The sequence below is a fragment of the Macaca fascicularis genome, chromosome 9 (assembly GCF_037993035.2).
Source record: "Macaca fascicularis isolate 582-1 chromosome 9, T2T-MFA8v1.1".
Taxonomy (NCBI): domain Eukaryota; kingdom Metazoa; phylum Chordata; class Mammalia; order Primates; family Cercopithecidae; genus Macaca; species Macaca fascicularis.
The window spans coordinates 112,303,358-112,321,444 of record NC_088383.1 but is presented as its reverse complement, the minus strand read 5'-3'; the positions used below and the strand labels follow the sequence as shown (position 1 = coordinate 112,321,444).

Here is an 18,087-nt window from a genome sequence, read left to right as displayed (position 1 = left end):
GGGCGGCGCGTTGGGGGCGGAGCTCCTGCTCAGAGTCTGGCCGGGAGAGGGAAGGGGGGCATCCAGGAGCGGGGGCGGGGAGGAGCAGTGACTACCGCAGTTGCGCGCACGACGACCTGGGGCGCGGGGACAGGGCAGTCTGCGTCGGAGTCGCCCTTTTCTGCAGAGCCTCTCCCCAAGAATCGACTGCTTCGGAAGTGACTCGAGCGGAGGGGTGCCTAAATGACTGAGGTTTCCCATCCGGAAACCACACAGCTCTGTCGCATCCCTTTACCATGTCCCCTCTTTCTTCTTTAACCCACTGGTAGACTAGGGGTTTCTGGAAGGTGTCCCCTACACCCACCCTCATCCTGGATTCCAGAGGGCGAGGCCGTGTTTTTCCAGTTACAGTGGGGACCCGCAGGGCGAGGCCTTGTCCCCTCCCTCAGGTGGCTCAGGGTCCCCAAGGACAAAGGTGGGAGATGCTACGTCAGGGAGCATCTCTCCAGCTGCCCCTCTGCAGCTCCAGGGGAGGCTCTGGGCGGAAAGATGTTCGGCAAGTGCCTCTCCCAGAAGAGAGGGGAGATGGGTAAAGAAAGTGACCCCGGGCTGCGGGAAGTGGGGAGAAACAGCGGTAGAGAGGGGAAAAGAGGCCAGATTTGGAGAAGCAAGAGGCACTGGGGGAATTGCTGGGGCTCATCGATAGGGCACTAAAGCATGGCACAGGCCAGGACCACAAGCTGGTGGAAAGGGGGCTGCAGACTTTTGTGTTTAGAGCGTTATATTTAAAAATATTTGGAAAGGAGCATTTTTAAACCAAGAGATTTCACCTGAAAAGAAATTGGATTTCTGGCTTCTTCTGAAAACGGGAAGAGCTGGGATGCCCACAGTGGGCAGAGGTGAGTTGCCCTTACCATTTGTATAAGAAGTGTGCTCTCGTGTTCACCACAGTCCCTGCCATTCTCCACTGAATTACGCCCACCTTCTTAATTCATTTACTTTACCTTTCTGACCATGTGGGCATTTGAGATTTCAGTCTGTGTAAATCCAGCAGGGTAGGTCCTCACCTGGCTTTGGAGAGCCACTGCCTGTGGAGATCTCTTTTTGGAGAAAAGAGATCCCTGCAAAAAGATTAAACTCCAGGAGTAGGGGAGAGTGCTGGTGACTGAGCCGGCCTCTTCTGCCACATGGAAGGGTTGGTGGGACAGGGGGTGAGAATCAAAGAATGGAATCTGGAAAGATGAAGGCTGGGAGGGGTCAGTGTGGAGTCTGTAATATGTACCCACTTTCAAGCTTCTAATATCATTCAGGATATGGATATGGCTTTGGAGAGGGAGTAGGAAGACCTTTTTAGTTATATTCCAGAATTCCAGACTGAGCCTGTGCAAAGATGTGATGGATGGTTTCCTGCAATCCCCTCCCTAAACCCAACTCATATCCTGTTACTGGTGGATGTGAAACCGTTCCTTTCATTTGAAAGAGGATGATGATGACTATAACTCTTTGTACCTATACAGCTTACAAAGCACCTTCGCATGCCTCAGCTCAAGCTTTCATGACTTGGGAGGTAGGTGTTGTTATCCCCACATGCTTAGTAAGTGGCAGAAGCCACAATTCAAACCCATTGCCTCTGACTCTGAATCCAATGTTCTTTCAATTACAAACCAGCATGCTGATTTGTTATTGGCCAAAACTCTTCCGAAGCCCACCTAGTCCTATTCTGGCTGCATGGAATTTTTTTTTTTTTGAGACAGTTTCACTCTTGTTGCCCAGGCTGGAGTACAATGGTGCAATCTCGGCTCACCGCAACCTCTGCCTCCCGGGTTCAAGTGATTTTCCTGCCTCGGCCTCCAAAGTAGCTGGGATTACAGGCATGCGCCACCACCCCCCAGCTCATTTTGTATTTTTAGTGGATACGGGGTTTCTCCATGTTGGTCAGGCGGGTCTCAAACTCCTGACTTCAGGTGATCTGCCCACCTCGGCCTCCCAAAGTGCTGGGATGTGAGCCACCGCAGCCAGCCGTGCTGCATGGAAATTAATGAGACTTCAAGAATCTCACTGCAGGCTGGGCAAGAGGTCTCCAGGCTACTACTACTGAAACTCAGCAAAATGTCCTGGTTGGACTTCCACCTTTCTTTCCCTTCCCATCCTCCAGTGGAATCAGTACCCCAGAGGCAAAACACACATAGAACAGAAGAAAGTGAGGCAAAAGGCCTAAATATTCCAGCAGAGTGGCAGTTGCCCTGGCAAAGCTGCATTTTGCATTTTCTCAACAGCTTACCTGAGATTCCAAACTGGTAGTCCCCTGTGGGACTTATGCCTCCCCTTTCTTGGCATTCCACCCCACAGGCCCAGAAGTTTGGCTTTAATAATTTTAGCACAAAGCTGTCCTGCGAAGGAGTGATCTTGGCTGAGCCTCAATCCATAACTCTTTCCAGCTGGCCAGGCCTCCTGAGGGAGTTCCCCGTGTGTGCCAGGGCTGCGTCTTCATCTTCTTCTAATGGCACACTCAGACACCACAGACACGTTGTCAGTCATCCTCAGTCCTCCCCAAGGCCACATTCTCCAGTCTCTCTGTGGCATTTGGCAGTGCTGACCACTCTCCTTGGTTTTAATGACTCAGTTATTGGCCTTCTGCTCTTCCTTTGTAAACTCTTTTTATAGGCCAGGCACCGTGACTCATGCCTGTAATCCCAGCACTTTGGGAGGCTGAGGTGGGAGGAGCTCTTGAGCCCAGGAGTTTGAGACCAGCCTGGGCAACATGGCAAAACCCCATCTCAAAAATTAGCTGAGTGTGGTGGTACACGCCTGTGGTCCCAGCTTCTCAGGAGGCTGAGGCGGGAGAATTGCTTGAACCCGGGAGGCAGAGGTTGCAGTGAGCCGAGGTCGCGTCATTGCACTCCAGCCTGGGCAATAAGAGCGAAACTCTGTCTCAAAAATAAATAAATAAATAAAATAAACTCTCTTTTTAATATATTAGATCTCCCAGAAGCAGGGAGGCTTATAAAGTTTTCTCCCTGAGACATCTAGTTTTGCATCTAGCCAAGAGTTTTTCCTAGCCAAGTGACCTCAAGCACATTGCTATTGTTTGCTGAGCCTTAATTTCTTGAAGTTGTCTGTGAAAATTCAATAAAACAATCCACCAGAGTGCTCTGCAAACCTGGCTGATCATTAGAATTACCTGAGAACTTAAATTCAGATTCCCAGGCTTTACCCACAACCCACTAAATCTAGGGGATTGAGATCCCTAGACCTACCATTTCTCATGAAATGACTATGTAGTTTAAATGAAATTATGTATACAAAGCAGGCATCACAGTGCCTGCCATGTGCATGTTCAGTAAATGGTAGCTGTTAGAAGTATCAACTTCTTCAATTAATTCATTCAAACATTCAAATGAATGTTTATGTCCAAGGTCCTGGAGTAGGTGCCTTCTCCATAGGAATAAGGCAGATGTGGGCTCTGCCTCCATGGGAGTGGCATTCTAGTAGGAGAGACAGAGATTAAGCAGCTAATTATACCATTAGTTGTTAATTACACTTGTGACAAGTGCTCTGAAGGGAAGTACAAGTTGCTGTGAGGCATACAACTAAGGCCCTGACCTATGCCAATGAGTCCCAAACCTCTATTTCCAATTTCCACCTCCAAACTCACATATCTAACTGCCTGTTGGATATCTCCTCGTGAATGCTTGCTGGTCTTCAAATACCATAGATCTGAAAGTGACCTTATTATCTCCCTCTTCTCCTCCCCCTCCTCTTGCTTCTTGATCTTCACTTTGTCCCACTCCTGTTCCTCTGCTTACACAGTTCCTTCTTCCTGGAATTTCACCCTCGGCCATACTTCAACTGTTGAGATCCTCAAGGCTCAAATGCCGCCCCTCCACTTGGTATCTCCAGTGGAAGGTGATCCATCCTTCCCTTGAACTCTCCTCCTCCCACCCATAGCATTTGCAGCACTCACATGGCTCATAATGAACATAGTCTTCTACTGTAATTATTTGTATGCTTGTCTGAATTGAAATGGGAGCTGTGTGCAGTAGCACACACCTATAGGCCCAGCTGCTTGGGAGGCTGAGGCAGGAGGATCTTTTGAGCTCAGGAGTTTGAGGCTGTAGTGTACTATGATTGCACCTGTGAATAACTGCTGCACTCTAGCCTGGGCAACATAGTGAGACTCCATCTCTAAATATTAAAATAAATAAATAAATAAGTAAATAAATAAATAAATAAATAGATAAATAGAACTGGAAGCTCCTTGAGCACAACTCATTTTCTACATCTATCTATATATATATATATCTCAGCACCTATCACAGTATTAAACACGTGAGGTGAAAAAAGGGTTTGAAAATGCTTTCTCATACAACTACTTGGGAAAAGTCTTTGGCATGACACCAAGAGTGAGATTCATAAAAGAAAAAAAAAAAAAAACAATACTTCTAACTTCATCAGAATTAAAATATTTTGCTCTGCAAAAGTTCCTGTTAAGAAGATGAAGGCGGCCGGGCACAGTGGCTCATGCCTGTAATCCCAGCACTTTAGGAGGCTGAGGTGGGCAAATCATGAGGTCAGTAGATCAAGACCATCCTGGCTAACACGGTGAAAACCCGTCTCTACTAAAAATACAAAAATTAGGCCGGGCGCGGTGGCTCACGCCTGTAATCCCTGCACTTTGGGAGGCCGAGGCGGGCGGATCACGAGCTCAGGAGATCGAGACCATCCTGGCTAACACGGTGAAACCCCGTCTCTACTAAAATACAAAAAAAAAAAAAATTAGCCGGGCGCAGTGGCGGGTGCCTGTAGTCCCAGCTACTCGGGAGGCTGAGGCAGGAGAATGGCGCGAACCCGGGAGGCGAAGCTTGCAGTGAGCCGAGATCGCGCCACTGCACTCCAGCCTGGGCGACAGAGTGCAGACTCTGCCTCAAAAAAAAAAAAAAAAAAAAAAAACACAAAAATTAGCCGGGCGTGGTGGCAGGCGTCTGTAGTCCCAGCTACTCGGGAGGCTGAGGCAGGAGAATGGAGTGAACCCTGGAGGTGGAGCTTGCAGTGAGCCAAGAACATGCCACTGCACTCCAGCCTGGGTGACAGAGCGAGACTCTGTCTCAAAAAAAAAAGATGAAGTCTGGGCATGGTGGCTCAGCACTTTGAGAGGCCAAGGTGGGCAGATCACGAGATCAGGAATTCAACACCAGCCTAGCCAGCTTGGTGAAGCCCCATCTCTACTAAATAATTAGCTGAGCATGGTGGCGTGCACCTGTAGTCCCAGCTATTCGGGAGGCTGAGGCAGGAGAATTGCTTGAACCTGGCAGGCCGAGGTTGCAGTGAGCCAAAATTGTGCCATTGCACTCCAGCCTGGGCAACAGGCCACAGAGTGAGACTCCGTCTCAAAAAAAAAAAAAAAAAGAAGAAGGTGAAAAGAGAAGCCAAAATATTTACAAATTACAGCAAATGTATCCAGAATATGTATCCAGAATTTGTAAAGAACTTTCTAAACATAACAGAAAGGAAATGAACATTCCAATTAGAAAATGGGCAAATGACTTGAATAGGCATTTTACCAAAGGGAATATACAAATGGCAAATAAGCACATGAAAATATGTTCAACAGGCTGGGCATGGTGGCTCATGCCTGTAATCCCAGCACTTTGGGAGGCCGAGGCGGGCGGATCACCATCCTGGCCAACATGGTGAAACCCCGTCTGTACTAGAAATACAAAAATTTGCCAGGCGTGGTGGCGCGCAGCTGTAATCCCAGCTACTCAGGAGGCTGAGGCAGGAGAATGGCATGAATCCGGGAGGCAGAGCTTGCAGTGAGCCGAGATCGTGCCATTGCACTCCAGCGTGGGTGACACAGTGAGACTCCGTCTCAAAAAAAAAAAAAAAAAAGAAAATATGTTCAACATACCTATCACAGAAATGAAATTCAAAGCACAATTATGTGACGCTACATACCTACTAGAGTGGCTTAAACACAAAATACTGACAATACTAAGTGCTTACAAGGATGCAGAACAGCTGGATCTCTAATTTATTCCTTCCAGAAAAGCTGGTGGGTATGTAAAATGGTACACATACTCTGGAAAAACACTTTAGTAGTTTCTTATAAAGTTAATATACATTTGGCCGGGTACAGTGTCTCAAGCCATTACTGTAATCTTAGCACTTTTGGAGGCCAAGGTGGGCAGATTACCTGAGCTCAGGAGTTCAAGTGCAGCCTGGGCGACATGGTGAGACTCCATCTCTCCTAAAAATACAAAAATTTAGCCGATCGTGGTGGTGTGCACCTGTAATCCCAGCTACTCGGGAGGCTGAGGTGGGAGAATCACATGAACCCAGGAGGCAGAGGTTGCAGTGAGCTGGGATTGCACCACTGCACTCGAGCCTGGGCAGCAGATGGAGACTCTGCCTCCAAAATAAATAAATTAATGAATTAATTTAAATAAATTAATATATATTTACCATGTGACTCAGCAATTTCAGTCCTGAGTATTTAGCCTAGAAAAAGGAAAACCTATGTTCACACAAAAATGAGTATACAAATGGTCATAGCAGCTTTCTATATGATGTACTAAAATAGGAGACAACCCAAATGTCTTTCACCGGGTGAGTGGTTAAACAAACCAAGATACATTCATACAATGGAATACTGTTCACCATTAGAAAGAATGAACTATTGACACATGAAACAACTTGGGTGAATTATAAGGGCATTTTGGTGAGTAAAAGCTAACCTCAAAATGTTACATATTATGTGATTCCATTTATAAAACATTCTTGAAGTGAAGAAATTATAGTGATGGGGAAAAGATCAATGATTGACAGCAGTTAAGGTTGTAGGTTTGTGGGAGGATGTGACTATAAAGGGGCTAACAGGAGGGAATTTTTGTGGTAATGGAACATTTCTGCTACTCAAATCTATACACATGATAAAAATTCAGAGGGTGGGAGAGGGAAGAGAGAAACCTAATGAAATCCAAATAAGGTCTGTAGCTGAATTAAGGTGTTGTATCAATGTCATTTTCCTGGTTTTGATAATGCACTATAGTTATATAAGATGTTATCATGGGGGGGGAGCTGGGTAAATGGCACAAGGGAACTTTCTGTACTATTTTTGCAATTTTTTTTTGTGTCTTAAACTATTTCAAAGTAAGACATACATAAAAATAGGCAAATGTTCTTAGGAGATACATACTGAAGTTTTAGGGTTGCAGTATCATAATTTATGTAACTTACTCTTAGATGGTTTGGCAAAAATGCTGTCCACACATACCACGCATACAAATGTACACAGAAGGGGGAGGTAAAACAAATGCATCAAAAAGTTGACCATTGGTGAATTTAGGTGAAAAATGTACAGTTGTTTATTGTATTAGCCTTGCAACTTCTCTAGGTTTAAAATTTTCAAAATAAAAAGTCAAGAAAAATTTTTTTTTTTTTTTTTTTTTTTTTTTTTTTTTTTTGAGACGGAGTCTCGCTCTGTCACCCAGGCTGGAGTGCAGTGGCCGGATCTCAGCTCACTGCAAGCTCCGCCTCCCGGGTTCACGCCATTCTCCTGCCTCAGCCTCCCGAGTAGCTGGGACTACAGGCGCCCGCCACCTCGCCCGGCTAAGTTTTTGTATTTTTAGTAGAGACGGGGTTTCACTGTGTTAGCCAGGATGGTCTCGATCTCCTGACCTCGTGATCCGCCCGTCTCGGCCTCCCAAAGTGCTGGGATTACAGGCTTGAGCCACCGCGCCCGGCCAATTTTTTTTTTTTTGAGACAGAGTCTTGTTTTGTTGCCCAGGCTGGAGTGCAGTGACACAATCTCGGCTCACTGTAGCCTCTGCCTCCCAAGTTCAAGCATTTCTCCTGCCTCAGCCTCACAAGACTAGCTGGGAGTACAGGTGTGTACCACCAAGCCAGGCTAATTTTTCTTTTGTATTTTTCTTTTTTGAGATGGAGTTTTGCCCTTGTTGCTCAGGCTGGAGTGCAGTGGTGTGATCTCGGCTCATTGTAACCTCTGCCTCCCAGGTTCAAGCGATTCTCCTGCCTCAGCCTCTCAAGTAGCTGGGATTACAGGCGCCCACCACCACGCCCAGCTAATTTTTGTAGTTTTAGTAGAGGTGGGGTTTTGCCATGTTGGCCAGGCTGGTCTCGAACTCCTGAGCCTCCTAAAGTGCTGTGATTACAGGCATGTGCCACCACTCCCAGTCTTTTTTTGGTATTTTTAGTAGAGACAGGGTTTCACTATGTTGGCCAGGCTGATCTTGAACTCCTGACCTCAGGCGATCTGCCTGCTTTGGCCTCCCAAAGTGTTGGGATTACAGGCATGAGCCACTGCACCCAGCCAAGAAATTAGAAAAATATTGATTAATAGATACATAGATGTGTGTGTGTGTGTGTGTGTGTGTGTGTGAGAGAGAGAGAGAGAGAGCAAAAAGGAAAGTATCACTCAAATCTGGGCTTGAACCAGTGACCTTCAGTCTAATACTCTTTTAACTTGGGCTAATTGTAAAGAGCTCTCACCCTTCCTTCTTGCCCACCAATAGGAAAATCCTGCTTATTTTTAAGTAACAGAAAAAGGTCAGAATTCACACTATGTTGGGAGTATTTTGAGTGCTAGTCTGAGTCCTTAGTATTGCCGTAGTCATCTCACACATTTACTGAACCCTGGCTATATGCCAGCTGCTGGGATCCTACAGATGAATATAGCTAGACGTGACAAATGGTGTCACTTTTCTCAGATTAATTTAATTTTTAAAAATATGGAATTATATGTAGTATGTAATGCGCTGTGACTTTCTTTTTTCACTTCATAAATCATATACATTTTTCCACATTAGTTATATACATCTATTTACTTATTTTTACAGTTCAGTATAGCATTTACTTGTAAGGATGTGCCATAATATTTGTTTTTCTCTAATAAAAACACCACTCTGATTTTTTTCCTTTGTCTGATGATTACCACAAGTGCGTATGAGATTTTTACAAAAAGAAAGAAAAAAAACAAGCTAGACATGGTGGCTTACGCCTGTAATCCCAACACTTTGGGAGGCCGAGGTGGGTGGATTGCTTTGAGCTCAGGAGTTCGAGACCAGCATGGGCAGCATGGTGAAACTCCATCTCTACAAAAAATATTAATACAAAAATTAGCCGAGCATGATGGCGCGCACCTGTAGTCCTAACTACTCAGGAGGCTGAGGCTGGAGAATTGCTTGAGCCCAGGAAGCAGAGGTTGCAGTGAACCGAGATTGCACCACTGCACTCCAGCCTAGGCAGCAGAGTGAGACTCTGTCTGAGAGAAAGAAAAAAGAAAAAAAAAAGAAAAGAAAAGAGAAAAGACAAGAAAAATACATTGCCTGAGTGAAATCCAGCCTTCATCTCTACTTTGCCATAATCATATGCACACCTGCTGTGTGTCCAGCTGCCTGCTTGGTACTTTTTATGTCTGTATGGTAAAAGACATGAGACACAGTCACACTCCCAAAAAACTACAATCAACTGAGGAGATTTGACTAACTTGAGATTTTAACTTAAGGACCAGGCAGTATGCACTTGATTACGGACCATACATTCTAAGTACTCAGAGGGAAACCTACCCTTTTTCTGTCTGATTTTAGACTATTTTTTCAGCTGGATTTCTTTAGCCTCTATGAAGAGATATTGCATGAGCATATCATTAAGGAAGATGGGGGAGAATCATGCCCCAAACTTTCTAGAAGAAAGGGGAATGTTTTTAACAAAGAAACATGAAAGAACATGACATCAAGCTAAATCATACTCCTGTTTGTTCTTCATTTATAAAACTTCAACTGTTTCTATGTACATAGAAGATAAAAAACAATAGGCTGGGTGCGGTGGCTCACACCTGTAATCCCAGCACTTTGGGAGGCCAAGGCGGGCAGATCACGAGGTCAAGACATCGAGACAATCCTGGCCAACATGGTGAAACCCGGTCTCTACTAAAAATACAAAAATTAACTGGGCATGGTAGTGCATGCCTGTAGTCCCAGCTACTCGGGAAGCTGAGGCAGGAGAATCGCTTGAACCTGGGAGGCAGAGGTTGCAGTGAGCCAAGATCACGCCACTGAACTCCAGCCTGGCGACAGAGTGAGACTCCGTCTCAAAAAAAAAAAAAAAGTTCTTTGGGTGTATCAGTTGATAGTAACAGTTCATCCTATGTGGTTGTAGTTGTGCTCACAAATTTGTGTTTGCACAGTTTTGCATTGCCTTGTTTGATGTGCAGCGTTTGTTCCTCTTCCATATTTTTGCTTAGGGAATTTGGGGTTTCTATGTTTTGGCTTTAGCAGTGTCTCAGTGCTTAAACCTATTTCTGTGTTCTCTTTCTCTCTCTCTTTTTCCTTCTCCCTCTCTTTCTTTCCCCTTCCCAGAATGTTCTCTTTATTCACTTACTTCCAAGTCTGAGGCTAGGCTGAACCAGAGTTTCCAGAACCCCAGGATTAGGAGAAACAGGACTTGCCTGTTCAATTACACTTCAAGACCATGGACAGCTCCCCAGCCGTGCTAGTATCAGGGCCTGCTTTATAGACTTCACCGAATGTGAGAATGGAGACGAATCTGAGAAACTATTTGGCCTACCTCCTCCTACCTTTTGCTGTTTCCCAGAGAAAGGATCCTAGTCGGCAAATAGTCCAGGATTATTAACTGCCTGGCTGGGGGGAGATACAAAGGACCTGGAGGGTGCCTTCACTCAGCATTTCCTACACTCAAATCTGCTAGTGCTTGGAAAAATCCTTCAGTTCAACTCAGCAGACTTGTGTGGACCAAGCCTTTCCCTCCCAGGAGAGATAAGGCCTAAATACAGATACAGTCTCAGAGGCGGAACAAAGGAAACAATAAGAAAATGATTCCTCCTAAAGGCTGTTCTCCACGGGAAATAGAGGAAGAGAGAGCCCAGAGCATTGGGGGCCGAAAGGGCTGGAGAGGGAGTGGTGGAATGGAATGGAAGAGGGGCATTCAGGGACTTCTAGGGGACTCTGAAGTCAGTCTTGGTGAACTCCACACAGTTCACACCAGTGTGCCCTGAGCACACAGTCAAAGATATGCCTCACACTTTCCTAAAATGAGAATGCAGAGGTCTCCCACTGTCTCCTCTTCCAAACTAGACTAACTTTTTTTCTTTTCTTTCTTTCTTTCTTTTTTTTTTTTTTCTTGAGACAGGGTCTTGCTCTGTCAACCAGGCTGGAGTGCAGTGGTGCAAACATGGCTCACTGCAACCTCAACCTCCTGGGCTCAAGCGATCCTTCTGCCTCAGCCTCTCAAGGCAGCCTGAGACTACAGGCACAGGCACATGCCATCATGACCAGCTAATTTTTTTTTTTTTTTTTTTTGGAGAGATGGGATTTCATCATGTCGCCCAGGCTGGTCTCAAACTCCTGAGCTCAAGCCATCTACCCACTTTGGCATCTCAAAGTGCTGGGATTACATGTGTAAGCCACCATACCCAGCCAACTAATTTCCAAAAGATAATTTATGCAATGATTTGATGTATTTTGTCTTCTTTGTTCTTCATGACAAGCTTAGGGTTTTATTATTCCCATTTTCCAAATGAATAAACTGAGACTCTGAGAGATTAGGGAACTTATCCGACGTGACACAGCTAGAAATTGGCAGAGCTGGGTTTTGAACCAAGTTCCTCTGATTCCAAGCTGGTGTTCCTTTCATCACACTTTATCCCTAATTGGGTCTTTGTGTGTGTGGTAAAATACATATAACAGGAAGTTTACTCTTTTAATCATTTTAAGTGTGTAGTTCAGTGGCATTACATTCACAGTGTTGTACAGCCATCTCCATTATTTCTAAAACCTTTTCACCGTCCCAAAAGAAACTCTGTACTCATTAATCAATAACTCCACATTTACCCCATCCCTGTCTTTGGCAACCCGTTTTATTTTCTGTCTCTATGAATTTGACCATTCTACGTACCTCACAGAAAAGGAATCATACAATATTTGTCCTTTTGTGCCTGGCTTACTTCACTTAATATAACTTCAAGGTTTATCTATGTTGTATCATGTGTTAGAACTTCATCTCTTTTTTTCTTTTCTTTTTTTCTTTTTTTTTGAGATAGGGTCTTGATCTGTTACCCAGGCGGGAGTGCAGTGGCACGATCTTGGCTCATTGCAACCTCCGCCTCCCAGGTTCAAGCAATTCTCATGCCTCAGCCTCCCAGGTAGCTGGGATTACAAGTGTGCACCACCATGCCTGGCTAATTTTTATATTTTTAGAAGAGATGGAGTTTCGCCGTGTTGGCCAAGATGGTCTTGAACTCCTGACTTCAGGTGATACACCCACCTCCACCCACCTCGGCCACCCAACGTGCTGGGATTACAGGTGTGAGCTACCATGCCTGGCCAGAACTTCATCTCTTTTTATGACTTGATACAGTCTTGTGGTTGCAGAGGACAGAGATTCACTCAGGCCACCGGAAGGAATGAAGGGTTATTGTAAGTGGCCTTTACAGAATTCAGGAAGACAGAAATCTCAGCCACATGCTGAAGTTTAGGAATAGCCATGTGGCTGGGTTTATTAGGACTTAAATGTAGTTTGGAATCTGATCAGCACAGCTCTGGGGACCAAGATACCTCATTGATTTCTTAGTGGCAGGAAGTTGTTGTTTTCTGATACTTAGCCATTATGTCAACATAGTGATACTCTACTTAGCAATATTCTCCTTGTGGTCTGGCACCACCAATAAACTACTTCATATCCTGTGAAAAGCAAACCTCTGGCTTTTGCTAACTCCACATTTCTACCATTTTAATGGTATGCTATATTTTCTCCCTTTGTGGCTTTCATCTCCTCCCGCTGCCAGTTGACAAAGTTTCCAAAAATCTCTGGCTCTAAGCCACCTGCCTACCTAGAAATTATCTGCCCTTGAGATGAGCATCTTCTCCTGCTCTGATCCGTTGTACCCAGGGTGACAAGTCACATGCTTGTGAACATGACTCCTAATGGTAAAGACCTGCGTTTCTCAGGAGGAAGTTGGGTGCATGGCAGGCGGATACACAGAGAGGCATTCCCTTCATCCCTCTGCATGAGCTCTCTGGTGCTCTCCCATCAGGCTGTTTATTGTAGTTTAACCTTATAGATTTACTTCTGTGACTTTACAAATCCCAGAGCAGAGGTGTATTTGGCTGAGTTGATGTGTACTATGCAGGTATTTTTGTTCATATTTTTAGATTATACAAATCATTGCTATATGGTGATATGGAGTTTGGAATTACTTGAAATATGCTTAGCTTATGTCAAGGTGCCTACTGGTGGTTTCTGAATGGGACTCTTTTCCTTTCCTTTTCTTTCTTTCTTCTTTCTTTCTTTCTTTCTTTCTTTCTTTCTTTCTTTCTTGCTTTCTTGCTTTCTTGCTTTCTTGCTTTCTTGCTTTCTTTTCTTTTCTTTTTTCTTTTTTTTTTTTTGAGACAGAGTCTTGCTGTGTCGCCCAGGCTGGAGTGCATGATCTTGGTTCACTGCAACCTCTGCCTCACTGGTTCAAGTGATTTTCCTGCCTAACTCAGCCTCCCAAGTAGTGGGGATTACAGGCACATGCCACCCCACTCCTGGCTAATTTTTGTATTTTTGATAGAGACGGGGTTTCACCATGTTGGCCAGTCTAGTCTCAAACTCCTGACCTCAGGTGATTCACCCACCTTGGCCTCCCAAAGTGCTGAATTGCAGGCATGATCCACCGTGCCCAGCCAGTGAATGGGGTTGTTTCTTTAACACTGAAAATCTGTTTTCAATTCCTGTGCCAAGTCTGCAGTAACAGGAAGATCTTCAGAACACAGGGCACACCGAGGTGCTAGCAAATCCACCGCCTTCCAGTAAGCTGTGGGTAAAAGGACTGGATTGTGGGAATCATGCCATTTCTAGTTCTGTGACTGTGACAAAGAATGTGGTGCTCATCACACATCACACAAACATCTCATGTTCTCTGCCTCCACTACGTTTCCCAGCTTCCCTTGTAGTTAGGTTAGAGCATGCGACTAATATTGGCCAACAGGCTGTGAGAGGAGGTGATACATGTTCTCCACACTTTCTCTTCTTGGAAGGCATGAGTTTAGTTGGCAGAACCCTCAAGGTGGAAGCAGACTGGATCCCTGAGTCATCATCTGAAACAGTGCTGCCCTGGGGAGCCTCCTAATCTTTTGTGAGTAGGAAATAAACCTCTGGAGGGTAGGCCCTGGAGACCTTGTTGTTTGACTGTTACTGCAGTATAGCCTGGGTCACCCTGATTAGTACGGTCACTAACCAGCAGCATGACCTTGGGTAAGTAAGTGTCTTCAGTCCTCATCTTCCTCTTCTGAAACATAAGAGAATTGCCCCGAATAATCTCAAAGGTTACCTTCATGATTCCTGATTTACCATGTCCTGTTGACTTTTCCTGGGTGGAGTTTCCATTTACTTCTTTCCATTCTTACTGCCACTGAGGTATATATTTTCTCACTTGAGCCTCCTAATCGGCCTCCATGTTTCCAGGCTCATGCATCTGTCTTTCCACTTCCTTATATAGATCATGTTCCCTTCTTACTCAACAGCCTTCACTGGCTACTCACTGCCTGCTGAAAAAAGCCCATGTGGGCTGGGCATGGTGGCTTGCACCTGTAATCCAAGCACTTTAGGAGGTCGAGGTGGGTGGATTGCTTGAGCCTAGGAGTGTGAGACCAGTATGGGCAATATGGCAGAACCCTGTCTCTACAGAAAAGAAAAGAAAAATTAGCCAGGTGTGGTGGCGCACACCTGTAGTCCCAGCTACTTGGGAGGCTAAAGCAGGAAGATCGCTTAAGCTCAGGAGGCCAAGGCTGCAGTGAGCCTTGATCATGCCACTCTACTATAGCCTGGGTGACAGAGCAAGACTCTTTCTCAAAAATAAATAAATAAATAAAATCTGTGAGAGGTCCTTGATAATCTGTTAGGTTATTTGTGCAGAGTTCTCTCTCATCCACTGTACTGTAGGCTTCTTGAGGCCCAGTATCACATTTGATTCAGTTAATAGCCTCCCACACAGTTACTGCCTATTGAAATGAAAAGTCAAATATCTCCAAACTAGGAATCAAGCCCTAGTAGGAAGATAGAAACTACTAAATGAATTGCAATGATGAAGTTTGCTAGTCGAACACTGTATTAGTCCATTTTCACACTGCAGATAAAGACATACCTGAGGCTGGGCAATGTACAAAAGAAAGAAGTTTATTAGGCTTACAGTGCCACATGGCTGAGGAGGCCTCAGAGTCATGGTGGAAGGTGAAAGGCATGTCTCACATGGCAGCAAACAAGAGAAGAGAGCTTGTGCAGGGAAACTCCCATTTTTAAAACCATCAGATCTCATGCGACTTACTATCATGAGAACAGCATGGGAAAGACCCACCCCCATGATTCAATTGCCTTCCACCAGGTTCCTCCCATAACATGTGGGAATTCAAGATGAGATTTGGGTGGGGACACAGCCAAACCATATCATTCCACCCCTGGCCCATCCCATATCTCATGTCCTCACATTTCAAAACCAATCATGCCTTCCCAACAGTCTCCCAAAGTTTTAACTCATTTTAGCATTAACTCCAAAGTCCACAGTCCAAAGTCTTATCTGAGACAAGGCAAGTCCCTTCTGCCTATGAGCCTGTAAAATCAAAAGCAAGTTAGTTACTTCCTGCATACAATGGAGGTATAGGCATTGGGTAAATACAGTTGTTCCAAACTGGAGAAATTGGCCAAAACAAAGGGGCTACAGGCCCCAGGCAAGTCTGAAATGCAGTGGGGCAGTCATCTTTTTTGTTTTGTTTTGTTTGAGATGGAGTCTTGCTCTGTCGCCTGGGCTGGAGTGCAGTGGCGCAATCTCAGCTCACTGCAAGCTCCACCTCCCGGGTTCACGCCTTTCTCCTGCCTCAGCCTCCAGAGTAGCTGGGACTACAGGTGCCCACCACCACGCCCAGCTAATTTTTTGTATTTTTAGTAGAGACAGGGTTTCACTGTGTTAGCCAGGATGGTCTCATTCTCCTGACCTCGTGATCTGCCTGCCTCAGCCTCCCAAAGTGCTGGATTGCAGGTGTGAACCACCGTGCCCGGCCCACAGTCATACATATATATATATATATGTATTTTTTTTTTTTTTTTTTTTTGAGAGTCTCGCTCTGTCACCCAGGCTGGAATGCAGTGGCACAATCTCGGCTCACTGCAAGCTCCGCCTCCCGGGTTCACACCATTCTTCTGCCTCAGCTTCCTGAGTAGCTGAGACTACAGGCACCCGCCACCATGCCTGGCTAATTTTTTGTATTTTTTGTAGAGAGGGGGTTTCACCATGTTATCCAGGATGGTCTGGTCTCAATCTCCTGACCTTGTGATCTGCCAGCCTCGGCCTCCCAAAGTGCTGGGATTACAGGTGTGAGCCACCATGCCCGGCCCCGCAGTCATATCTTAAAGCTCCAAAATGATCTCCTTTGACTCTATGACTCACGTCCAGGTCACGCTGATGCAAGAGGTAGGCTCCCACGGCTTTGGGCAGCTCTGTTTCTGTAGCTTTGCAAGGTATAACGCCCCTCCTGGCTGCTTTCACAGGCTGATGTTGAATGTCCGATTTTTCCAGGTGCAAAGTGCAAGCTGTCAGGGGATCTACTATTCTGGGGTCTGGAGGATGGTGGCCCTCTTCTCACAGCTCCACTAGGCGGTGCCCCAGTAGGGACTCTGTGGGAGCTCAGACCCCACATTTCTGTTCTGCACTGCCCTAGCAGAGGTTCTCCATGAGGGCCCTGCCCCTGCAGCAAACTTCTGCCTAGGCATTCAGGCATTTCCATACATTTTCTGAAATCTAGGCCAGTTCTTGACTTTAGTTCAAACCTCAGTTCTTGACTTCTGTTCACCTGCAGGCTGAACACCACGTAGAAGCTGCCAGGGCTTGGGGCTTCCACCCTCCGAAGCAACAACCTGAGCTGTACCTTGGCCCCTTTTAGTCATAGCTGCAGCAGCTGGCTGCAGGGCACCAAGTCCCTAGACTGCACACAGCAGAGGGACCCTGGGCCCGGCCCACTAAACCATTTTTTTTCTCCTTAACCTCCAGGCCTGTGATGGGGGGTGCTGCTGTGAGGACCTCTGACTGCCCCGGAGACATTTTTCCCACTGTCAGGGATTAATATTAGGCTCCTTATTACTTATGCAAATTTCTGCAGCTGGCTTGAATTGCTCCTCAGAAAATGGGTTTTTCTTCTTTATTGCATTGTCAGACTGCACATTTTCCAAACTTTTATGCTCTGTTTCCCTTTTAAAACGGAATGCTTTTAACAACACCCAGGTCACCTCTTGAATGCTTTGCTGCTTAGAAATTTCTTCTGCCAGAAACCCTAAATCATTTTTCTCAAGTTCAAAGTTCCACAAATCTCCAGGGCGGGGGCAAAATGCCACCAGTCTCTTTGCTAAAACATAACAAAAGTCACCTTTGCTCTAGTTCCCAATAACTTCCTCATCTCCATCTGAGACCACCTCAGCCTGGATTTCATTGTCCTTATCATTATCAGCATTTTGGTCAAAGCCATTCAACAAGTCTCTAGGGAGTTTCAAACTTTCCCACATTTTCCTGTCTTCTTCTGAGCCCTCCAAATTGTTGCAACCTTTGCCTATTACCCAGTTCCAAAGTTGCTTCCACATTTTCGGGTATCTTTTCAGCAGCACCCCACTCTCGGTACCAATTTACTGTGTTAGTCCATTTTCACACTGCTGGTAAAGACATACCTAAGACTGGACAATTTACAAAAGAAAGAGATTAACAGTTTCACATGGCTGGGGAGGCCTCACAATAATGGCAGAAGGTGAAAGGCATGTCTCACATGGCAGCAGACAAGAGAGGAGAGCTTGTGCAGGGAAACTCCCATTTTAAAACCATCAGATCTTGTGAGACTTACTCATTATGAGAACAGCAGAAGAAAGAGCCACCCCCATGATTCAATCACCTCCCACCAGGTTCCTCCCATAATACATGGGAATTCAGGATGAGATTTGGGTGGGGACAGAGCCAAAACATATCAAATACCTACTGACAACATGTAGAATGTGTACTAAAATGCAGAATATGGGCCAGGCATGGTGGCTCATGCCTGTAATCCCAGCACGTTGGGA

The 18,087-nt window shown here is 45.5% G+C and overlaps 1 protein-coding gene across 1 annotated transcript in view; it reads left to right on the top strand.

The window, feature by feature from the left end:
• Nucleotides 1-18,087, top strand: part of NT5C2 (5'-nucleotidase, cytosolic II) — a 195,152-nt gene that overhangs the window by 196 nt on the left and 176,869 nt on the right. The window lies entirely within an intron of this gene.